This window comes from Sinohyriopsis cumingii, chromosome 11 (assembly GCF_028554795.1).
Source record: "Sinohyriopsis cumingii isolate HCF-2022 chromosome 11, ASM2855479v2, whole genome shotgun sequence".
Classification (NCBI taxonomy): Eukaryota; Metazoa; Mollusca; class Bivalvia; order Unionida; family Unionidae; genus Sinohyriopsis; species Sinohyriopsis cumingii.
The window spans coordinates 86,193,519-86,220,476 of NC_142971.1; the positions used below are offsets into that span (position 1 = coordinate 86,193,519).

Here is a 26,958-nt window from a genome sequence, read left to right on the forward strand (position 1 = left end):
AGCCCGTACTTATTTCAAATCAAGTCGTGTCACCAAAAAAGAAGACGTGTACGACATTGAAGGCATTCTCGAACGCAGAACCCGGAAGGTGGGCAAATGACGTGTCAAAGAAGTCAAAGTACGTTGGAAAGGATATCCACCCAGTTTTGATTCTTGGATCGACGCTTCGCAAGTCATCGACTATAAAAAGAAGTGACCATCATGCCCTTTCATACAGATTCAGCTACTGCGATCACTACTTCACCCAGTTCTTCTCTGCAAGATTTGCAAAAACAACCCTTGTGGGTGTAGTGTGGAGAACGTGTGCCTAAAACGCAAATCGTCTTTTTCTGCCAAATCTTCGTGGTGTATTGTGTCATCGGGGCAGCCATTGCCAATTTGAGTTTGCAACAAGGAGACAAACAACTGTGGACCATTCTATTAAGCAGTTGCATCGGTTACCTGCTTTCCAATCCCGTCCTGAAATTCTCCGCGAACGGGAAGAACGAAAATCTTGCGTCCAGTGTCAGTCACCTCTCTAACAACAAAAACAACAACAACAACCCCATTTTGGGCGGAGACACTCCTCTGACGTCTAGTAACCCCTCCAACAGCCACAGAACTCTGGAATTATGAACAATAACAACCAATTTTCCTTAACCTTACCCAGTGACAGTTCTATGGAGGTGTTTCCCAACAACACTTTGTGCTGTTACACGGTCAAATTACCTCAAACCATCCAATTAGATCACGAAGCCCACTGGGAAGTGGCTTTGGTGGAAATCATTCACCCAACACAAATCAAAAACATCACCGAAAAGCAAAACACTTTCCAAGTGGAAATCCTGAATGCCCAATTGGAAGAAGAAATCAATAAAATCGGGTTTTTAAGGGACACAAGACCAGCCAGCAATCCAGCCTTCATTATCTACACCTTGAAAATTCCTTCAGGTTATTATTTTAGTGATGAACATTTGGTGGACACTATTGCGAACAGGTTTAACTTAGCCTTTGGCAAAGCACTGAACAGAGCCAAAAAAAGTGTGAAGATTAAGTACCATAAAGTGGCTCATCGTCTCATGGTCAAATTTCAAGATACGGACGCATTGTCCCTCAGGTTCAACGGTAGTTTGTTTGAAATTTTGGGTGGACATGCAGAAATGGTCGCAAACAATTTGAGCCCCAAGATCAACAGTAATATGGATTTTTACAAAGCTTTTGGAAACCCGGTAGAACTGAACCAAGGACTGAATTTGATCTTTGTGTACTCCGATGTGGTGGAGTATAACGTGGTGGGACACACCTCCGTGCCGTTACTGCGTGTCATTCCTTTCAAAGTGGATAGTGCCACGACCAGTGACCAGGAAGGTGGAAACACCTATCACGTACACCGCGAATTTGTACATCCTCATTATTTGCCCATCAGTAAGTCGTATTTGGACACTGTCAACATTGCTATAAAAGGAGATCTGGGACAAAATATTTCATTCACCAAAGGGAAAGTTACAGTGAAACTCCATTTTCGAAAATGGTTCTCTAACGAATTGTAACTCAAGACAGCAACGAGGGACATTTCCACCCTATAAAATCCGGTCAGATTCGTGTGGAAATACAGTTTGCAGAAAATCTAAGCGCAGATAATATGGTGAACATTATCCTGTATGCTGAATTTGAAAATACGATAGAAATCAACAGTTTGAGAGAAGTCATTCTAGACTATTAGAAGTCATGGAAAACTTTAATCAGTGTTTATATAGTAGGGATTCTTTGGACATGGAATGTGAAGATCCTGAGGAAGGAAAACCCCAAGACAAAGACGAAGAAGTCACCATGATGAAGTCTAGATGGCCAGAACAAGAAGTCTATTTAGTTTCCTGTTATGCTATAGTCTTGGCAGAAAAAAATGAAGGAATTGATCAAGAAAGATTGCTATGGATGTCATAACGATCATCCCGGTCAAATTCAATACGATAAATGCCTGATGTTGAGTCAAGAAGAAAAACTGGACGAATATCTGGACGAAGCTTGGAGTCTCATCTCGGAAGAAGACGTGTTGCAACAGTGGTATAAAGGCTTGCATGAACATTCTTTTCCATTTGACTAGGTTTCATACGCAGCAGGTCCCTGTATATAAGGAGAGTGTCTTAGCGTCAGAGTATTCATTCCACTCTCAAACGATCAAGAAGATGGAAGAGTCAGCACAGATCGACCTGCTGGTCAAATATATGCTAAAAGTCATACGAAAGCATAATTCACAGGCGAAAGTGACAAACAAACTTACTCTTTTGGTCGTTGATTTGATGAGTCATACGAAAGTGTGTAAGTGCTGATGAAGTTTGCTATATCTGCAAAGGTAAATGGGTATTTGTCTCCAGAATACCTGCTTCGTCTAAGAAAGAGAGACAAAAGACAAGATACCTAATATCGTTGTCAGGAGAATGGACACTGGGATTCAGAGTGCCCTAAAAGAAAAAAGAAACAGAAACAAGACGAAAAAGAGAAGAGGGATTCAGAAGAAGAAATTGAAGATGAGGAAGAACTTGTGCCAGTGAAGACATGGAAATGGAAAAATTGACAATGTGAGCCGATGCATTGGCCCTGATGTGAAATTTCATACTACCTTCTAAAAGAGAATAGACCAGAAAGAAAACGTAAGTATCTCTTGGTCTTGACATTGTATAATAAGGATGGCGTGTTTTGTTTTTACTCACACTTTATGAAATTGTGCTCTTTCACCTCTCTCTATCCCTCTGGATCATGTTTTAGTTAGAATTGAAATGGAAGAATGTTTTCCTTCACGCACGCTCTTTAGGCATGCAAGGCGGTAAACAATAGTCAGTCTATTCATCCATCATTTTGTGTCTTGATGTTTCCTAAATCACACACTGATGCCATAAAATAACGGGTTAAATGGGTTTTGTAGTGTTGGGGGTGGGGTGGGGGGGTGTAGGTGTTTGGCAGAGTTGGTCATTGCAGGTGAGGGCTTAGGTGCTTTCAAAAAACTTTTTCTTCTTCACTCTGTGTTGATGGAATATAATGGGTTATTTTCTTCACACTCTGTTGATAGTATATATAAAGGGTTATTTCTTCACTCCGTGTGGATAGTGTATAATGACTTTCTTCTTCCCTCTGTGGTGTGTGTGTGTGTTCGCGTACGTTGTGTAGATCGTATATTTGGTTTTATTTTTTCTTCCTCCCGAGTGTGGATCGTATATTTGGGGTTTGTATGCGTTAGCGACGTTGTGTGGATAGTATATTTGGGAATTGTATGCGTTCGGGTACGTTTGTATGGATAGTATATTTGGGGTTTGTATGCGTTTGCGTACGTTTGTGTGGATAGTATATTTGGGGTTTTTATGCGTTCGCGTACGTTTGTGTGGATAGTTTATTTCTGGTTTGTATTATCTCCCTTCTGTGTTGATAGTATATTTTGGGGTTTGTTTTTTCCTCTTCCCTCCGTGTGTGTGTGTGTGCGTATGTCTGCGCGCGTACGTTGTGTGTGTGTGTGTGTGTGTGTGTGTATTGGTCTCTGTTTGTCCCTATAAAACTCACTTTATCCCTATCAGATACACTCTACCTACCTACCTACAGTAGCGTGTATTCAGGTCAGCCACTTGCAACACTGTTGACATTTATCCCCTAGTGTTCAGTACAGTGACCTCACTGAGGCTGGAAATTTCGAGACCATAAATATGGACTTGGGGATTTCCATAGGTTGTAGCTATGCATATGTACTAGAGTTCATAAACAGGAACGTCACTCAAGCTGAGGCTATAAAAAGATAGTGGGATTTTCCAAAGGAATAACCCACAAGTTGTAGTATAAATAGATAGTGAGATTTCATAGGAATTTCAGCTGATTATAGCTATAAATAGATACATGGGTGTTTATCCACGATCTTCACACAAGTTGATATTGTAAGTAGTTACTAACTTTATCCATTTTAGTCTAAACCATTGTAACTTACTTTTCGGGGATATGTTTATTTTCCTTTAAATTCTGGAACAATTTCGTCATTTTAGCGTTACTTTTAGTCACATCCATTTTGTCGTTGAGCATTTCCTTGATTATAGCTATTTATAGCATCATTACAATTATGCAAATTTGTGAACACCCCAGCAAGATTTCAGGTCTTGGTAATGCTTTATATATAAATCTCACGCTTGTACTAGTGTATGTATGTCTCTGTCTCTGTTGTGTTTGACCCTCTACCATCATTGTCCCTAGACAGTCCTACCATGTTCAATTCCCCTTGACGCTCTACAGTTCCATCCATGTTAAAATTCCCCATGTTAAATTTCCCTTGAGGCTAGAGTGGCCCAAGACTTTTTCCCCCATGTTAAATTCCCCTTGAGGCTAGAGTGGCCCAGGGGTTTCCGTAATGTTAAATTTCCCATTGAGGCTAGAGTGGCCCAGGGGTGTTTTTAATGCTAATTCCCATTGAGGCTAGGGTGGCCCACTTCACTACTAATATAGTTCGTAATACGCTCAGTATATTTTGTCGTGTGAGAGCGTGTATAACAATGATTATGCATGACATGAACAAAGCAAATGGTTTTCATTGCCATACACAATGATACCATGGGTGTGTATACATTTAAAACCGGGCGATATAAACGTACTAATGTATGTACTCTCAATGATGCACAGGCAATGAGAAACCAGTTTTGCCTCATGATTTCTGGCCGTGGATAACCATGACCACAATACTTCTAGCCCAAACATTTCTCTGTATCATTACAATATTATCTTGCCAGGAAGCTGTCAACTTTATCGAAGCTGTAGAACTTTTAGGAGGAATTGTCAACCTATGTGGGTTTCGTGTAAACCGGTGTTATCACACTAGGTCTTTATGTAACAGAAAGAAGTGAAACCAGGCACGTTAGTAAAATCAACAAACAATTAATTTCCTCTAAATTACACAGTGATAATCTAAAAACTATTAATAGTACTATGAACTAAATACCAAATAATCTTAATCTAATTAAAAAAATTCCTCTCAAATTACATCGGAATAGAACTACAAAATCTGTTCATCCATTCCCAAAGACTGACATGAAATGGGAATCAATACTTTTTTTACCCAGTCTTTATATATATATATATATATATATATATATATATATATATATATATATATATATATATATATGTCACTTATATGCGACGTAATAGACTTCCTATGGAAAACCTACTCGTAAACAAGGTCAGGTCTTGAACTGAAATTCAAGTAAACATCTTGTTTACTTTTTAGAATTTATGACAAAAGTCAGTTAAGTACAATCCTCAATCACAGGCAACAATAAAGTACACAATATAGATATGCATAGCACCTGAAAACTACAGTCATTGGTGACATCGATTCGAGGGATGATACTCATTAGCGCATTGTTGTTGTTGTTGTTATTGTAGGATTTAACGCCATTTTTCAGCACACGATAAGCTATACATGGCGGCCAGTATTAATGGTGGAGGAAGAACCCTGGAAAACCCAGGAAAGAACCACCGACCCACGAGAAGATACTGGCTAGCTTTCTCACATAACCACATTAGCCGAATCGGAGACTCGAACCCACGCAGACAGAGATGAGATAGTAGTGATCCGTAACGGAGAGCGCTTTAGACCACTCGGCCACTCAGGGCCCCTATTAGCTCATTGTGTGGGGCCAAATGTTCTGGACCAATGGGTTTGCGGGAAATGGGGGTTCTTGGGCGATCTTCGGCCGGTTGGGAGTGCAAACCACACGAGGGTGTTTCTTTACCATCTGTTAATAACGTTGGAACTGCAATCTCGTGACCATTGCCTGGATGCCACAAAAATAACACACACCATATATACTAATGAAATAAATATATTAGGTTTTGAAACTAAAAATCAATATCATAAAATTTAAGCGTGTCCCAGATATCATATCCCAACAAGAGTAAAACAATACTATAAACTGTGTATGTTCTAAAGAAATCGCGTTATATTTATGGAACCTTTTGTGTCCTTTGAATCTGTTTGAACCTTAAAACCATATACCGATAATTATAGCTATGCAAGAATATATATATATATATATATATATATATATATATATATATATATATATATATATATATATATATATGTGTGTGTGTGTGTGTGTGTGTGTGTGTGTGTGTCGGAGTGAAGATATGGTAGGAAGCTCAGAAGCAGACCAGCACACACACACACACACACACACATATATATATATATATATATATATATATATATATATATATATATATATATATATATATATATATACTGATAAAGGGATAGAATATAGTTTGTAATATCTAGATTTTGACAGACAGACAGAGAGAACCCCCAATGTATCCATGTGGTTAACTATTATCACGTATTGCAAAAGTCATCTAGGGCACGTGGCCAAGTGGTTAGAGCGTCCGCCTCGGATGCGTGAGGTCGTGGGTTCGATCCCAAGCCTCGTCATACCAAAGACTTATAAAATGGTACAACCAGTTACCTCGCTTGGTGATCAGCATTAAAAGGTTAGTGTTAGGACTGGTCAGCTTGGTGTCAGGATAATGACTGGGTGGGACATCATGCTACATGTCTGCGGCATGATGCCCCAGTACTAGACAACACTATAAACTGCCACACTGCAGACATCGTAGCGATATGACTGAAAAATTGTTAAAGCTACGTTAAAAATCCAAATCACACACACACACACACACATCAAACATATGAGGCGCCGTAGTGGACAAAAGCCGGTCCAATGAGAAAATTACAGTTGAAATTTCGATGTCGTATGTCAAGAAATCCAATACCACGTGTTGGATCAAATTACATGTCACTGAAGTTCAAAATCTCTAGATCGAGAGTTTAGATTTTATATGTTGAATCATATAGTGGTAGTTTAAAGTTCTATTTCCTATGTCGACGATTTACGGCGCATATTTTGAATTACACAGCGGTGGTTGAAATTTCAATATATGTTGAAAATCCCTAATAAACACATTGTATGCAACTGTTTGTGATGAAAGTTCCATTTCATATGGCAAGTATTTAGATTTCGTCTGTTGAATTTCACAGCAAGAGAAGTAGCCCCTTCTTTTAAAAAAACGTGGTTCGTTCACGAGAGCGACCTCTAGCGAAGAAATTCTCCACCTGTGAATGGTTACTTTCAAACTGTAAACGCATGAAATGTAATGGCGCTTCATAAATGAATACACGAATGATATATCTTAATACTCGATACTATTTGGAATTATTAAAGTGGACATTGTGTAATGTTGCTTTTAACACCAACACGTCATTTCACCATATGAAAATAACAATTCTGACAAGCACAATGAAATGTCCAATCACCGCTCTGTAATTCAACAGGTACAATCTGAAAACTCAACATACGAAATGGAACTTTCAACACAATCAATGTCATTCAACATGTTAAACTGAAAATCTCGATATATGACATTAAAATTTCAACAACCGCAGTGTTATTCAGAAGATACAATCTAAAAACTTAACACTGGACACAGAATTTTCAACCAGCGCTGTGTAATTCAACAGATAAAATCTAAATACTCAGCATATGAAATGGAACTTTCAACACAAACTCTTTGAATCAATACGCAAATTAACAGTTTGTCAACAGTTATACGTATTTGGGTCATATTTTGAAATCCTATCGGTCAGATAATGAAGGTACGATGAGACATTACCGATATTTGTGTACTAGAACAAACATGCTTGTACGTAAATTTAAGACTTGTTCATTGAATATCAAAATTAGATTATTCAAATCTTATTGCTGCACTATATATTATGCTCCCCTGTGGAAAAACTTTACTAAATGTATGAAAAGAAAACTAGTTATTGGTTATAATAATAGTCTTAATTTTCTATTAGGTCTTCCTAGATGGAACAGTGCCTTCAACATGTTTCTAAATTAGAACGTATTCAGTTTTGATGAAGTAACGAGAAAGTATGTATTCTCAATGATGACACGAATATCTAGTAGCAAGAATTGCATATTGAAATCTCTTTGGAACTATGACATTCATTTAAATTCTCATATTATTAACAGATGGAACAAATTACTCTTTAAATGTGCCACTTAATTTCATTCTTAACAATGCATGGCACAGTTAACTGTGTTGATGTATCTGTATACTTGTACGTATGATATATATGTTCTTCTATGTTTACAATGTTTTTACTTTATATCTATATTTTAATTTGAATGTATGGACTATGTAGTCTGAAATAAAGAATTCTTATTTTATCTTATTAGGAATGCTCGACGTATGACATTGAAATTTCAACCACCGCAGTGTAATTGAAACTACACAATCTAAAACCTCGACATAGAAAATATAACTTTCAACCACTGCTGTTTAATTCAACAATTTAAAATCTCGACCTAGAAAATGGAACTTCAAGGACATGCATTTTTGATACAACACGTAATATTGGAATTCTGGACATATAACATTAAAACCTCAACGGCAACATTCTGATTTGACCAGCTTTTGTCAGCTACGGCGCATCATAAAAACGTACACCTGTAAAAGAGCTTTCATGAGATGTATTTTTAGCAACTGACATCTATTCGCCATAAAATCGGCGACATGCACCAACACAATCTTTGAAAAGCCATTGTTTAGACTCATCAACCTTGACAAAATGCCCGAGGCTTACTTAGGATCGGATAGTCGGAAAAATCCATGATACGTACAATAAAATGATTACAATATACCTGATAAGTTAAAATATAAATATTTATTCCTTATTTGTCAAAACATGCTTCAAATAGTAAATATTCACATTATCACGCCATTGCTAGAAAATGTGAGGCTGACCCTGACATAAACTACATGATGGAAATGACAAATAAAGAACAGGTGAAAGAAACTGAATCCAGGTATGCAGATGAAGGATGTACTGTATATAAATTCTAAAGAAAGGTACTGATATGTGTATTGTTGCGAGCTCGCAAGGTATAAACTTGCAATAACATAAAGCATCAGGAACTGATCACGACCCCATGTCGGTAAATCAGCACATACAGAGTTACTGTATTCCCCAGACCATCAACGTTAAATCAAATTTCTTGTATCACTCTCTCAAGTTTTAGGTCCTGGCCATTGGGCAGATGTTTTGCAAATCTGAGCATTCCCTAACCTATTTTGAGCTTGTCCTTTGAGTTGAGCAAACGTATTTGTAAATCCCTGCATTATATGTGTGACAATCACTCTATTATAGCAAACTATATTAATCATATCTATTAATGAACCATACATTCATCACACTTATAAACAATGATCTGTGGATAGATCCATATATCAGTCATATATATTGCACATACTGATCATATCCATTGACATATGAGATTATTCGTGATTATTTGCTGAAAGTCTGTGCTCTGGCATGTATCAATTTTAACGTATCCAATGACGAACTTATTGCACGCGAGTAAGGTGTCAGATTCGCTGATTATTCATTTAAATAAATAATATAGATTTCATTCACCGAAATGTGTAAAGCGTTCCCTAGATCCAATTCACTCGGTTTTATCATGTTATAATAGTGTCAGAAGTGGGATCAGATTAGGTGCAGCGATGACCATGATTTAATAGGTCTTGACTCCAGCACTGCTTTGTTTTACATATCTGCTTTAGATTACCTGTTACCTACCTGACAGGGGCCACGAGTAGCCGAGTGGTCTAAAGCGCTCTCCGTTACGGATCACTGCCATCTCACCTCTGTCTGCGTGGGTTCTAGTCTCAGATTAGGCCAATGTGGTATGCGAGAAAACCTGCTAGTAGCTTTTCGTGGGTCGGTGGTTCTTTCCGGGTTTTTTCCCCGGGTTCTTCCTCCACCATTAATACTGGCCGCCATATATTATCGTGTACTGAAAAATGGTGTTGAACCCTACAACAACAACAACCTACCTGACATGGGATAGTACAGTTAGGGTGAGCAAGTGTCTCACTTGAATTATTCCTTCATCTCTTCGTTCATCATGCATACATTTTGCTTTTACTGTGTTGATCCCATTATTGTATGTTTTACATCGTTGTGCGCCTGGGTGTCGTGATCTAAGAGCAGTATTAATCAATTCGCTTAAAGATCTTGCAGAGATGGGCAAGCAGTCTGGCTATGACCGGAAACACCTTAGAAAATTGTTCCAGGAGTAGTAGGCTCTGGAGAAGGAACTGATAATAAATAAAAATGATACAGAAATGGAAACTTTAGGGACAGAGCAGCAGGCAGAAAGGACAAGAAGGGTATCTGAGGAAAAGAAAGATGAAACAAACCATTTTTGTCCAAATTTTCGTCAAATGAAAACGAAATCACCATGTCTGATGCAGAATCAATGTCAGATATCGACGGCTTGTTTCCAAAACTAATTGGACACCTATTCATTTCAAAGTTACAGATGAGCTCACCAAAGAATACTGGCAGTTGCCCATCGCTGATGAAGCATGTGCATTAATGGCGCCCCTAATGGTCTACATCAATTTAACGTCATGCCTTTCAGTTTTGTCACAGTACTGTCACCAGATTTCGCAACCCCTCATGGTCTACATAAAAAATAACGTCATGCTTTTCAGTTGTGTCAATGCTGTCAACCATATTTTGCAACCCTTAAGGGTCTACATTAAATTAACGTCATGCCTTTTAGTTTTGTCATTGTGCTGTCAACCATATTTCGCAACCCCCAATGGTCTACATCATATTAACGTCATCCTTTTCAGGTTTGTTACTGAGCTGTCATCATATGCACACATTATTCAAAAGCATTGAAAACATTGTTTTATTGACAATATTCGTATTTGTATGCATATCTGGGAAGACCATATTAAAGTATTAATCAACTTGCTTGACAAACTCCACAAGGCCTATCCCGAGGTGAGACCCACCAAATGTAGTATCACTTATTCTAACCTAGAATGCCTAGGCTATCTAGTGAGTGGATCAGGGCAGTTACAACCCCTCCCTATTGAAACTAAATGATCAGAGATGCTTCTAAACCAGAACCAACAATAGTTAGAATAGTTTTATAGGAAGTTCGTAAGAAAATGTTGCCACTATAGATATTCTACTGATGGACTTAACTCAAAAATGGGAGAACCCAAAAAAGTTTCTTGGGATTCATGACAGGAAAAGGCTTTGAATAATACTATGAAGAAAGTTAACCAGTGCACCAGTCCTAACTTGACCGGAGTTAAACAAATAATTTGCACTAAGAACTGATGCCTCTGACATGGAATTAGGCTCATTTTTTTTTTTTACAGGAGTAAGATGGGGTAAAGTTACACATTGCTTATGCAAGCAGGAAATTGCTGCCTTAGGAGCCAAACCAATGTGATTGAGAAAGAGTGTTTGGCAGTGGCATGAGGAATATGAACATTTCATGCATACCTTTTTAAAAGAGAATCTGTCCATGAAACAGAACACCAGGCCCTCATGGATTTAAACAAGTTAAAGCTACCAATGCAAGATTGATGTATTGGACATTAATTTTACAGCCGTATCACATCTGCCTTGAAGTAATGAGGGGATGATAAAATGTAGAGGTCAACTACTGGAGCTGAGACTGATATTACTGACATTCTGGTTACCATCATGCCCATGTAATACATTATGAACTTTATGAAGAAAAAAAGAATGATCCAGAATTTATCAGGGTGCCAAACAGTCCAAGTCAAATCCACATATAAACTTTTATCAAAACAATTTGCTGGCAAATTGATTTATCACGCAAAATCCAGAAATCAAAATTTTGGGCTCAAGTGACTTAGACCTCTGACCTTTAAACTTCACAAAAAGTTTTCTTCCTGAAACCACTACATACAGTACAAGAACAGCCAACCTTTGAGACTAAAACAAAGACCAACTACAAACTAGATAACAGTAGTTCCTCACTACAGCAAATCAGTTTAAATCAAAATAGGAATCATTTATTACAAGGAGGTTTTGATTATAACAAAGTGTATTTATTATCCTTGTATATATCTTTTGGCATCCAGTGATGCATGGTTTTAGCAGGGAAATAACTGCACAAAAAACACTTACAGAGAGACAGAAGGAGATTGATATCACAATATCCACACTTTTTTCATTCCATGGATGTGGGATAGTTTCCAATATAATACAACAATATCTATATATCATGAAAAATTCTATTACAGTATCTTCTTTTAAAATATTTAATCTTCTGCATTCTGAAGACTTCTCACATTCAAAACAGAGTGTATAAATAAAATTATTATTGACCCTACTTTAAGGTAGGATCTAGTTATGTATGATTACAGAAGAACTACAAACTTGATACTAAAACAACTGCAATGGATCGCCAGCACAAATCTCCATGCTTCTTATACACCTTTCAAATCCCACTCCATCCCCTGGTCCTCAACCTAATCACCATAGCAACCCTGGAGTCATAAAGCTGAATTGGCAATACATATATGATGTGAATTTCCTTCCAGCACTTTAGGAAGAGATGTAACATTGGGATGAATAAGTGGACGGAAAAACGATAGATTGCACAATATGCCACTTGTTCAAAAGGCATACAGATAATAATTTACTACTTTGTATGAAGTGTTTCTCCAAGAAATTGGAAGGAAAAGTCTAAGGGTGAAGTTCAAGTCAACTATATTTACAAATATAGATAAATGCACCTACACAGTAGGCATCACATGGATATGAATCATTTGTGGGTCAAAAGTCTCCTGTGAGTATTATGGATAGCGGTTGACAACAATATAATAACATAAATGACAGATATATGTGCCAATTTATACTGAAGCACACTTCATCCCATTACATAAGGCATTCATGTTAAAGTGGATTGGATGAAAGAGGCAATGAAATCTTTTCCTGTAACAGCACAAGTGTTGAACAAAACTGTTGACAAACCTATTGCACACACTCCTTTACATTTCTAATGATTTTACTCTATAGTTCTGTAACTGTACAATGATGTAAAATTGTTTGTTAAGGTTTCTGTTCTTGATTGCAACATTTCATACCAAGCCACTACCGCTTCTGTAATAGACTGCAACTGAATGATTGACAAATTATTTTTAACGATTTTAATTCTTTGCAGTCGAAATTAACATTTTCAATTTAAGACTATACTCAATTATCCTTCAACAAAATATACACATGCATTTATAACTCGGGTGGAGACATCAGGTAAAACACCTCTTTAATGACACATGTACAAATGCCTGACACTTCTGGTACTTCCGATGTGACACATTTAATACAAGCATATGTATCATTCTTTTTTTGACAATATTTAAAAGCCAGGTGTTATGAAAAATAAATATTACCACTCAGGTAATATTATATACAGTAAATAGAAGCTTTATATAATACTGCCATCACATCTTTTAATACTGGGGAAATAATAAGTACTTATTTACTCTAAATTATTAATTTCTTCAAATATCTATGGGACTTATTACATTACTGTAAAAACCTCACCTGAGCATCATGTGACAGATTTTTTAAGAAGATAACTGGAAATATTTATGATACAATAATGTTTCAACAGTTTGTGAGAATAAATGAACACATGGCATTTTTCTTACATAATTCATTCTTTATTCCCAGCTTAAAATTATAATAAAATTTTACAAAATCTGAATTACTCAGTACAATATCATAATTATACAGGAATTAACATTTCGTAAAAGTTGTATGTTAAGCAAGACATTATTGATTTTTTTTACTGAAGGTTTCACCTGTAAAATCCTGCAAATCACAAATTAGTTTACCTAAGCAAAATACTAAACATGTTGTCTCCCCTGTTACAACGAGGCATCTATCAGGTCATATCTCCCACTGCAGTCATCCAATAAGAAACAACATTATAGAGGATGGGGCCATTTAGGTGCTTGTCAGAAATATATGCTAGCCAAAAATATAAATTTTCCTTGTAAAACAAATTTTCATAGAACTTCACAAACAACGACAAAAGATAAAATCAAAGAAACTACAGTATACAATTAGTTTCAAAGAGTCTGAATGTGCTTGCAAGCTGAAAAACAGCAGTTAGTACAACTTCATTAGTTTGCTATCACAAATTCCCAGGCATTTTATTAAATATTTCCTTATTTGAAACAATATAAAAATCTCTTCCCTCATACTATCACCCCCTTTAACAATGACTTATAGGTGCTAATCCAAAATATGGCAAGAATTAGATATAAAAGTCTTGGCTAAAATATTCATCTTACACATATTTATGACAGCAATACATATATTTATGACAGCAATAGCTCAAAATATAAGTTTGGTGAATTTCCAGCCAGTGTTTGAAGCTGAGCTACAGTTACAGACAGAACTGATAGATGGGTGGATGGCCGATGGACAGAAGAAGGGCATCATATACCACTGACACTGAAGTATACCTGGGTGGGCAAATGGACAGAAGGAGGGCATCATATACCCCTGACACTGAAGTGTGCCTGGGTGGGCAGATGGACAGAAGGAGGGCATCATATACCCTTGACACTGAATTGTACCTGTGTGGGCAGATGGACAGAAGGAGGGCATCGTATACCCCTGACACTGAAGTGTGCTTTCAATGATTATTTACATCAGTGGTTCTCAACCTTTTGGAATGAAAACCCAGATTAGGTTTGTGATGTTGGTCTAGTGACCCATCACATTCTTAAAAAAACACTTTGCTAGGAAATTTCAAATATTACAATGGGTCTTGGCAACCCACTCAAAACAGCATGGCAGCCCATGGGTCAAGAAGCGTTATTATATATTCATATTTAGATGTATACCTATATCTAATGATAATCTAATTTTGGTCAGATTGTCAGCAAACAATCTCGTATCCCCAATAAGCCTGTCATGAGGAATAAATAAGAAAATAATTTAAGAAGAATGTGGAGGTCATTTTGCCAATAGGATAATCATGCTTGCAAACAAACAGCATCACAGTGTCCATGCTGTGCCACTACAGAGGTGGGAATAAGCATAGTTTACCACAGCTGTGATAATGAATGTTGAGAAATATTACAATTACATGTACAGGTAATTAAATTTCAGTCTACTGAATGATTTAAAAGGAGCTTTAAGTATACTTAATGATTTAAAAGGAAGCTTGTATTAACATTTTGGCTAGTTCAAGCACCATCATTATGCAACATGTTTTCTTGTGCTTCTGCCCACCACTTTACATGTGTCAACAGTCACATGACCATGAGATGTAGTTCTAGATTACTGGTACCTATGTATAGTTAGATAACCAGAAATAAATAGTTTTGTACCCCCTTGCAAGATACAGCAAGCCATTCCATTGGGGCTTGTAGGTGGAATAAGAGCTTAATGGATGTATTTTCCAGGCTTAGAATCTTGTCGTTTACGGAACCCTTGATAGTTATCCTTTGCAGCGCAAGACAGTAGTGGAATCGTCTGTCATTGGGGCCATTAAAGTAATGTCCGCAACTGCTGATGGCATCAATTCTATTATTGTGGCTTGTATTTTATTTTAACATCCTACAGGCAACTGTGCTAAACTTTCATGATTTTATAGTCATCAAATTAATTGTCACAATGCAGAGAGAGTATTTTCAGGTGGAATAGTGATTTAGAATGTTAATATGTGCAATATTAAATCTATTCACCAAACAAATCACTTACATGGAATCTAAAGATGTCATGTTGCAGTATTCCAATATGACAAATGCATTTCTTAGATGGATTAAGTGAAGTTATTGTTAACCTCACCAAAAAAATAATGTACATTAATCTGGACTCTCAGTGCCAATGCTGACAGAAAGTAAGGCTGAAACTTTTTTGTATATCACTGTCCATGACTAATCTTTTTATAGGAATAGGAAAGCAGGAGGAGCTGGTGGGCTCCTTGTGTATGTTAAAACTGGTACATTTTGCTGTTGCTAAAAGAAGGGAAGACCTATATGTGCAGAAATACAGGAAATAAATCCATTTGGCTACAGATTACTCCAGAAAATGGTAATCTACACATAGCTGGATCAGGATTCATTAAGTAATGATTGGTGTCTTTATACTTAAATAGATACAATTTCAAGTGAATGAAAGGAATTGTATGTTCTAAGTCACATGACCTTCTGAACAATCAAATATAAAAAATGGATGGATTTTACTGGTATGGAGCAAGTAGCAAATGAATCCACATTAGTTAAATCTTATTCTGCCTCTAAAACACTTATAGACCATATTTATGCCAATGCAAAAGAAAACGTTCTGGAAGTATTCATTCTTACAACTGTCTTAAGTGACAATTTTGCAATACCTCTAACACATAAAGGCAATAGCAAATCACAGAAAAATAATATTCATAAATCCATTACTTATAGATCATTTCAAAACTTTGATACTACAAAAGTTCTGATGGATATGACACAGATTCCATGGAATGCAATACAAATCGTTGAATATGTTGATGATGCTTTACATGCTTGAATGATCTTTTCTTAGAAATAGCAAACAAACATGCATTTTTTAAAATAGTAACCAAACATTCCCTTTATAAAACAGTAAACAATCATGCCCGTTTAAAAACAGTAAACAGATATGCCCTTTTAAAAACAGTAACTAAACATGCCCTTTTAAAACACTAAACAAACAAACCCTTTTAAAATCAGTACCTAACATACCCTTTTAAAACAGTAACCAAACATGCACTTTTAAAATACTAAACAAACATGCACTTTTAAAAACAGTAAAAAAGCATGCCCTTTTAAAAACAGTAACCAAACAAGCCCTTTTAAAATCAGTACCAAACATACCCTTTTAAAACAGTAACCAAACATGCACTTTTAAAACACTAAACAAACATGCACTTTTAAAAACAGTAAAAAAAAGCATGCCTTTTTAAAAACAGTAAAAAAAAGCATGCCTTTTTAAAAACAGTAACTAAACATTCCATTTTAAAAACAGTAACTAAACATACCTTTTTAAAAACAGTAACTAAACACGCCATTTTAAAAACTGTAATCAAACATGCCATTTTAAAAACTAATCAAACATGCCTTTTTAAAAACTGTAATCAAACATGCCTTTTTAAAAACTGTAATCAAACATGCCATTTTAAAAACTGTAATCAAACATGCCATTTTAAAAACTAATCAAACATGCCATTTTAAAAACACACTGGACAATGAAGATCATCAACAAGTTTGGATCACACCAGAAATTTCCGATGCAATGAAGTGAATAGTCCATCTTAAAATCTGTTGCAAATCAAGATGAATATAAAATTTGAAAGAGTGAAGTTATTCAAATGATAAAGCAAGCTAAAACAGCACACTAGTAAAAGTGTTGGATGACAATCGAAATAATCCTAAACTATCTGGAGGGTTTTACCGAGTTAAGAGTAAAACTAAACTTATATCCTTCATTCATGAGGACATTTATACTGCTGAAGTAGTAACTCAAATATTTTTAATGACTTGTTTTATCAAACCACTGAAAAATTTCAAGAATATAATGTTTTGTTCACAAAGCTCCTTATGACATAAAGTTTGAAATTCTGGTGATGAGTTCTGAATTTGTCTCGAAATACATTGTTAAAATATATATTGAATGACTATAAACCCACAGGACCTGATATGATTTGACATGGGCTATTAAGGATAGCAGACCTGCTAAACTAGAGAGTAAACCTTTATCTGCAAACACAGTATAGCTGTAACAAATTTCCACAGACCTCAAAAAGTGCAAAGACAATGAACTTGCATAAAGCTGGAATAAAAGATGATGCAAATAACTACAGGCTTATCTCTATTCTTCCTCATTTCAAATTACCAGAGAAATGTGTACATGATTCTTTTGTGAACTATTTAAACGCTTTTGATCTTATTCATGATAAACTGTCTGGATATGGACAGAAGGACTCGTGTGAAATTGCTGTATTCCTTATCTATGAGGCATAAAAGCTACATCCATTAGATAAAGAAGAAATCCTTGGTACTATTATAGCTGATTTTTGTTCAACATGAAATTTGCTTGAAAAACTGAAAAGTCTGTCAATTTAATAAAAATGCCCTGAACTCTTTTACTTCTTGCTTAACCAACAGAACACGAAAAAATCCATAATGGTCACCTTTCTAAAAGTAAAATATATTAATTGTGAAGTACTACAGGACTCTTATCTATTAATGATTTAACCGTTAAGATAGGGAATTCAATTTTTTTTAATAAACCTCTATGCAGATGAAACTACAGTATTTTAAATCGGTAAAACCAACACTAAACATAAAAATAACTTAACAAGATTCTCTTAACAGATTTGAAGTATTGTGAAAGATAACATTATTAATAATAATAATAATGAGGACTTTGTATAGCGCCTAATCTTTAGAAGCTCTAAGCGCTTTACAACATTAGACAACACCTATAAGATAAGAAACAATAATATTATTATTACAAAAACAACACGAAATTAGAAAAACATTAGAAAATAAAAAACATGCTGAGAATATTTAAGGTAGGAAACATTATTAGGTCTTTAAGTTTGTTCTTGCAGTCAAAATAAGTGAGTTTTGAGAGCACTCTTGAATGGGATCACTGTGTCTTTGTGTCTAAGTTCAGTGGGCAATTCATTCCACGTTGCTGGGCCCTGGTATGCAAAAGAACGCTGTCCATATGACTTTGTTTTTATAGTGGGAATAATGAGTATATGATTGTCAGAAGAGGAGCTTAAGTATCTTGCTGGTGTGTACACATGGGTGAGGTCAGATAGAGTCCAACAGTGAAATGTAGCACAGAGAACAAATTTTGTGTTTGATTCTGGATCGAATGGATAGCCAGTGTAGGGTGCAGAGCAGCGGGGAGGTGTGCTCTCATCATGGTACTCTAAGTATGATCCGAGCAGCTGTGTTTTGAACTTTTTGAAGTTTCTGGAGAGGATATTGAGATGAAGCAGACAGAATTGAGTTACAATAGTCCAGTCTTGAAAGTACTAATGAATACACAAGTGTTTTAGTGGCATCAACTGAAAGATATTTGCGAATACTATAAATAAAGAAGAAGAAAAAAGCTCTACTGGTTATAACAAACAAAAATGAGTAAGGCTAAATAGTGACATACTCCAGGTTCTATTGGACATCATTAACCTTAAAATAATCTCTCATAATAAACTCTTGGTGTAACGGTAGATAACAATCTAACCTGGTCTATTCACAGTAACCATGTTTCAAAACAGGTCCATTCTTATCTCTGGCTACTTATAAAGATCAGAACATTAATTCCTTTTCAGTACAAGGTCATCTTTTACAAAAGTTATAGTCTGCCACATTAATGGGCTAATGTAATGTAATTAGGGGTAATATTGTCTCTAATGTAGTTAGGGGTAATAATGTCTCTAATGTAATTAGGGGTAATAATGTCTCTAATGTAATTAGCGGTAATAATGTCTCTAATGTAATTAGGGGTAATATTGTCTCTAATGTAATTAGGGCTAATAATGTCTCTAATGTAATTAGGGGTAATAATGTCTCTAATGTAATTAGGGGTAATAATGTCTCTAATGTAGTTAGGGGTAATAATGTCTCTAATTCAAAAAGAACAAATTTTTAAGACCCACAAATTGGGCATGACATTTAATTATAGATCAATGTATAGACATTTTCCATTGAATTATATACAAAATTTTACCAATATATGAACGAATTTTAGAAATACCAAAATTTATGTATTAAGTGTCCAGAAAACCTGTTCTTGTCGACATAAGCAATATCTTTTTATCAAAAAGATGCTGACGGTACCCCAAGTTTGAACACACTGGTCTACTGGTATGGAACATAATTTGCAATGACAAAATGCAGACTCCCAGCATTTCTTATTTTCATATTCACTGTCTTAAATCAATAAAATTTTAAGACAATCAAACAGTTCTAATATAAATACCTCCTGCTTACTTATATATCTCTGGCACATGAACTTTACATTACAATATCATATTGTTATATTTGTATGTGTTCACTGATGCTTGTGCCTGTGTTCCATGCTTGAAACTTGTTTGATTTTCAAAATAACTCAATTATTTTGAGATGAGTCAAACTGTTGTCTTATATTGTGCATATTATACGTTATTTGTTAAAGAAATGGAAAACCATCAACAGAACATTATTCTTAACAATGATGATGAAAATATTGTTGCTGCCAGAAACTTTATCATGTCTCAGCAATCACAGGCAATACAAAAATTCCTTACTTCTCTATTCCTTAAGAAACTAAAACAATAAAATAATAATAAAAAATTCACTAATACTCCATTAGTCACTCAGTAATTGTTGTTGTTGTTGTAGGGTTTAACGCCACTTTTTAGCACATGATAGGCTATACATGGCGGCCAGTATTAATAGCGGAGGAAGAACCCGGGAAAACCCAGGAAGAACCACCAACAAACGAGAAGCTACTGGCAAGCTTTTTCACACACCTACATTAGCCGAATCCGAGACTCGAATCCACGCAGACAGAGGTGAGATGGCAGTGATCCTTAACAGAGAGTGCTTTAGACCACTCGGGGCCCCCTCACTCAGTAACATTTGATTATTTATAATCTTGATTGGATGGACAATACAAACCAAATATAGTCTCTTATAAGTGGTGCCCAACTGAAAACAGCACAGAACCTGATCTATCATCCCATAACGAACTAGCAAACCAGGGTCTATCTTGTTGTTTTTTGGCAAAGACCCAAATCTGCTGGCACATCTGGGTCTTTGCAGCTTGCAGTTGGATCAAACTTTCAAGTTCAGATAGTACGCTTCATGGATAGCATTACGGTTAAAAGACAATAGCAGTAGTATGCTTGCATTTATAGTAAAAACAATATACCCACACAAATAAACCAACAAGACATCCAGCAGAAGCCTTATGACCTTCATCCATCAATAATTAGATTATTATGTCAAAGTACGGCATCTATGACCGAAACCTTTGACAGAAAAACTTGAAAAAATCTGGAGACCAGTAGCAAGCTTTATCTCTAATGATTACAACTGTGCAAGCAGTATAATTGACAAGATTAGCAATCTACACTGCCCATGTTTTTAACATATAATTAACTTCCTTCAAACCTTTTGCCAAAATTCAGGAAAACATTCTTATTATTTACAATTTGTTTAATTTCTACTTAACTTACTGCATCCTTCCTCAGTCTCAACTTACACTATGCCATGCTCTTCTTCCTTGCAACCAAACAATTATAAAATAATTAAACCTACAACAATAGTGTTATCTATCATTTTACAATATTTACTAGGATTGTAAACATCAAAGATTATCAAATAAAATTTATAAATCTTGTTTCTCTCTTTTTGGGGTTACTTTTTTTTTTAATCTGAAGGTAGTTTTATCCCTAAATTTGCACAATTTTGGGGGGGGGTACTATTGCTTTTCTGTTTATGACTTGGACATCACAGTAATAATTGTATTGTTTGAGTAATGAGCTGAACAGCAACAATAAATTGCTACGGAAATCTTACCTATTCTTAACCTGCCATTTTGTATAGTAGAAAGAAATATATTTCTTCTTAAATTAAGTGTGCATACTAACAAAAAGTATCAGACAACATCCAGGAAATGACCTAAAATATGATACACAAGGAAATGACCTAAAATATGATACATGAGGAAATGACCTAAAATATGATACATGAGGAAAAGGACTAATATATAATACATGAGGAAATTTAGGCCTAATATATGATACATGTATTAAACAGTTTCTGGCTTCATGCTCAAGTCAAATTAAAGTTGGTTAAAGTGAACACTTTATATTATGGTGATTTATACACTCAGATTTCTCATGCTCAAATAAAACTAGCTTGGTCAAGATGAACCATTTTCAGTTTCTTCCATGATAAACTTAATTGAGTTGGTTAAGGATTGGTCACTTTTAAATTCCCTGACATCCAGACTTGAGACTTTCTGAAGATAAAGCCGGTTTCGACAAAACTTCAAATTTACAAGTAAATCAATTACCGGTATAAATTCATCATCAATCAGTTTGGATACAATCTGCTCATGCATGACAACAATATTCCCTTTCAAACAGTTATCTATTTTATATATTGGCCATTGCTTGACCTTTCCCATATCCCAATGAAACAGCACAATCATACAGATAATCATGCTACCGCTGAAGCAAATTTTCCTTGGCTAAATCTTTTGTACTTGTTTATCATTTCATGAAATAAAACAAATAAGACTGTTAATTCACATAGTTAACTTTCAAACAACATCCTTCTAACAGCATCCTTTGAAACAATTCACATTAAGGCAATTAAATAGCTCCGAATGGTCTCTGAGACACAAAAAGTTTTGCAAATTTTTTATTTTTGATGCATTAAATTCCAAAAACAAAGTTGTAGGAGGTGGTTAATGAACACTGATTACCACGCCAAACTGACAACCAAAATATTGTAGGTTTGAATCCAATGATTGGATTAGCCCAGATTGACTAATGGTGTGATTCCTTCAAAAAGGCACTTTATTCAAATTGCCTTGGCACTGAATAACTTTCACTGTTGCCATGTCATAAAGAACCTTATCAAATCTATAAACAAGTGTTCATAATTCAGGTATATCTGGTGAAATTTGTCTTTTGTTTGATCTATTTCTACACAGCAAGAATAGTGCTATGTACAGGTTTTAAAAAAAGAGTGACTATAAAGAAGCATAAGAATGGCAAGGTAAAACCATCAAACTTCTTTACAGATTTTTTCATAATTATAAATATAACAGTTCTCGTTTGCTGTAACTTTACAATCTTTGAGTTCATAATTAATGAGAAATATCAACCTGATGACATATTTCAAGCATAATGTCCTGAACTAATGCAAAAAAAAAAAGATTTGTTTTTGCAATGTCTATTTTACTGCTGCTACTACTACTTCTGTCAAGAAAGTAGTCATAGAATCCAATTTGACATATTCTAGAGAGAATGATAGGTTTAAACAAGTTGTCTTCATTTCATAGTTTGGTTTCTTTTAAGACAAATAATGTCCTACTTATGTGAGGTAAGAAATTTGTGCTTTTGCTTAACTTACCTATACCATGTTCTCTTACAGTTTGTGCCTGTGCATTCCAGTTTTAAAACAATATTTAAACTGAAATTTTATTGGCTAATCATGCAGACTGAAAAAAAGTAATTCTCTACTTGGTTATACAATGAGAAACTTTACAAAACTAAATACCAATTAAAGATTACAAAATTTAAAGACAGAAGTTGTTACAGATCAAAGATGAAAGACAGACCAATGTGCAGGAAAGTACAGAAACAGACAAGGGATCATAAAATTTCAACAAAGATACAAATAATTACTGTTCTATGATCAAATTACAGGATGCTGTGCTGGACAATACAGACATTGAGGAGAGATCATGAAATTTCAACATATGTTGTTGCTGAATTGAGATCAGATATGATCTGCTGGGTAGATGAGTACAGAACCTGGATCATAAAACTTCAATGGAGGTAGCTACTGATCAGTGATCAAACAATAGTGTCAAGAATAATTATTTCATGTTGTATGCAGAGGGGGAACATCCTAGTAGTAACACCACACAAATAAGATGTGTTGTCTGCTTACAATAAAGTTGAGTAAAACAAGGTGAGAGCTTAACTAACTGCATACTCCCTGATCTGGCATCATAGCCAAGTGTTTTTTCCCTTATATGGCATCACAACTAAGTGCTTATTCCCTTATATGGCATCACAACTAAGTGCTTATTCCCTTATATAGCATTATCACTAACCACTAGTTGAAAGTAAATACAAATTTTTCAGTTAAGAGAAAGTTGAGAATAAATTCTTAAAGCAAGCAACATAATGCAAATGAGTGGCTAGACCTGGGTCATGTGACATCAGTACTATGCTGATAGCATATCACTTGAGAAGTATAATGTAACGTTAATTTAAGGCAAGAGTAACTGATGGCTAAAATATGACTTTCTAAAGCAAAATCAGACCACTCTTAACTAATGAAATGGAGTTAATTTTTCTAATAGTAAAAACATCTTTGATTTGTACAATATGGTTAACTTTTCTAATAGTAAAAACATCTTTGATTTGTACAATATGGTTAACTTTTCTAATAGTAAACACATCTTTGATTTGTACAATAGGATCAACTTTTCTAATAGTAAAAACATCTTTGATTTGTACAATAGGGTTAACTTTTCTAGTAGTAAAAACATCTTTGATTTGTACAATAGGGTTAACTTTTCTAATAGTAAAAACATCTTTGATTTGTACAATAGGGTTAACTTTTCTAATAGTAAAAACGTCTTTGATTTGTACAATAGGGTTAACTTTTCTAATAGTAAAAACGTCTTTGATTTGTACAATAGGGTTAACTTTTCTGATAGTAAAAACGTCTTTGATTTGTACAATAGGATTAACTTTTCTGATAGTAAAAACATCTTTGATTTGTACAATAGGGTTAACTTTTCTGAGCAAAAATCTTCAGGGTGTACAATAAGTGGACAGTACTCCAAAGTGTGTTTGTGCATAAAACAGAGAGAGAGGTGTATACAAGGTCAAAGATGCAAGAGAGATAACATTTTCTTTTCTAACAGGAGATTAAGAGATCTGTTAAAGTAGAACACTAAATTGAGGGTGGGGATATGATTGTTTGGAAACATTGCATTTAACAACTAGCAAAGCACCCAACTGAGTGCTAGTTCAGTGCCACATAAGAGAGTCAGCAAGCTGGTCTATTTATTGACCTCACTATTCTTTGGGCCAAGGGAATTAATTTAGAAACACGTTTCTCATCCATATTCAACATTAAGTTTTGAACTACAATGTGCATGCCACTCATTTTATCCTAGCTGGGTTTTTTTGAGGCATATACTGAAATTTTCAAAGTGGATGATTTTGTAATAAGGGTCTATAAGGACGAAAATTTTTGTATTAGAGGTGACTTTAGAAGTTTTTTTGTTTTTTTTGACATTTTGGCTACCAAATAGCCTAAAATACTCTTGCTCTGATTTGCAGAAAAAAGAACTAATTATATCCATCATATTATTTGGGGAAAAAATAATCTTGAGATTAAAAAAAGCAAATATTCTAGTTAGAAAGAAATTCATAGTCACAAGATTAAACAGTTGGTCCTACATGATGCTAATATTATCACTCCTACCGTACCTTTCCTCATCAGCAAAGTACACAATCCAATCATAGATTTTAGCCAAGGCTCCACATTATTGCAGCTAGTTTTACATACAGCTCCAATATTAGTAATGTGGGTAGGTGTGAAGGAGGAGTATGTTACAGACCCTATGGAGTTTGCAGTAAATCCATCCACCGCAAGTCCACTTACCTCTTCATCAAAAAATATCTAGGATAAACTATCATTCCCTTACAGGTGAAATATTGCCTAATTTAATTTAGTATAGGTTATTGCAACTATAAAAATTATCATAAGTTGGTTGCAAAATGATTTATGTGACTAAATAAAGTTAGTATGAATATTATTATTGTTATTATTGTCTCTGCATGGGCGGGTGGGGCTATCAAAGGATTGGGCTTGTCATGCCAATCCTTGTAACAATTTGGTTTCTAAATATGACGAGTTGATCTGAATATATATGTCAATGGTTATTGGTTTTGTTTCTAAAGCAGGTGAATTTTACAGTGAGAGGGTACATCTTCCCAAAACTGTTTAGCGCAACATGAGACCATTGGTACTTGATTTTGGAAACAATGGTCACTGACACAAACTTAATATTGACAAAAAACCAATATGAAGACAAAAAGGCCATATACCAAATGACAAATGTTCCTCAAATTACTGCATACAGCCACAGGGTACAGTCTCAGAATAGGTCACAAAATTGTTCTAGCAGAGAGACTTTTGTCACTCAGGATAATTTTTGTTCCTAATAGGGTCATTATTTTAGAGAAGATAAAAAAGATTATGTCAGCCACATGTGGTTACATGGCCTTTCCTTTTCCCAAGGATGACACGCTCTATAATAATAATAACAATTACAATAATAATGTTTACTTGTTTCCAGAACCAGACCCTATATAGAAGAAGAAGAAATCCAGTGGCATTGGCTAGCAGACTGGGCAACTACTAGTACTCCTAACACAGGAGTCTGGTGTTTATCAATAAAATACGATGAAATATGTGTCAATACGAAATAACCTTCTGTATTATATATAATACACACATTTATGATATAGATAAGGTTATCTCGTGTTGTCACAGAATCCATCAACACGAAATAAAATAATCTGTACAATAAAAATACACACTTATTGTACAAAAGTACGGAAAAGGTCATTTCGTGTTGTCACATATTTCATCGTATTTTTTTTGTATTTGTTTTTTGATAACACGTCAGACTCCAATGCTCCTACCTTCCTTCTTTTCCAAATATTAGTCCTAGCTGTCATATCGCATCTAGCGCGCAGGTAAAAAAAAAATAATTAAAAATGTAACTGGAAACCTATACTTACCAGAGACTCCAAAATTGTAGAATATCGTACTGTATTAAACTTTCCAATATAATCAAGTAACTTTTACACCAAATAACACTCAAGGTAAACTTGTTGGAATCATGTTTTTCTTGCACCCCAACTGATGGTTCCTGGTTTGCAGCGCCCTCTTCGTGAATTGAAACCTTTCAGTTATCAGCCCCTAGGTCTCCACGAATAACGCCAGTTTAGTAAGGTGGCAGGGTCCAGTTTCATAAATTGGCCCCAGGCAAATTTCTTAACTTAAGGCTATGGTGTGACTTTTTCAGCTATTATTGTTTAGTATTTATAGATATTTATATATTTGTGAACTAGGTGTTTTGGGCTTGTGTTGTTCTTGAAACTTATGTCAGGCATGTACACCTTCCATAGTTGCTCTGCAGTATGTTGATAGTGAAATACCAATAGTTGGCTAGGAAGAAGAGCTAGCCTCCCATAGCAGTAGTCACGTGGGTTCAAGGCAATTAGAGTATCTAAAAAACGG

The 26,958-nt window shown here is 35.2% G+C and overlaps 1 protein-coding gene across 1 annotated transcript in view; it reads right to left on the bottom strand.

Moving 5' to 3' along the window:
• LOC149788899 (plexin-A1-like) overlaps window positions 1-26,605 on the bottom strand; it is a 336,630-nt gene extending 310,025 nt beyond the window's left edge. The window contains exon 1 of the mRNA XM_089975025.1: window positions 26,457-26,605. The gene's annotated coding sequence lies outside the window, so the exon portion shown is untranslated. The remainder of the gene's footprint in view (window positions 1-26,456) is intronic.
• Between the last annotated feature and the right edge of the window lie 353 nt (window positions 26,606-26,958).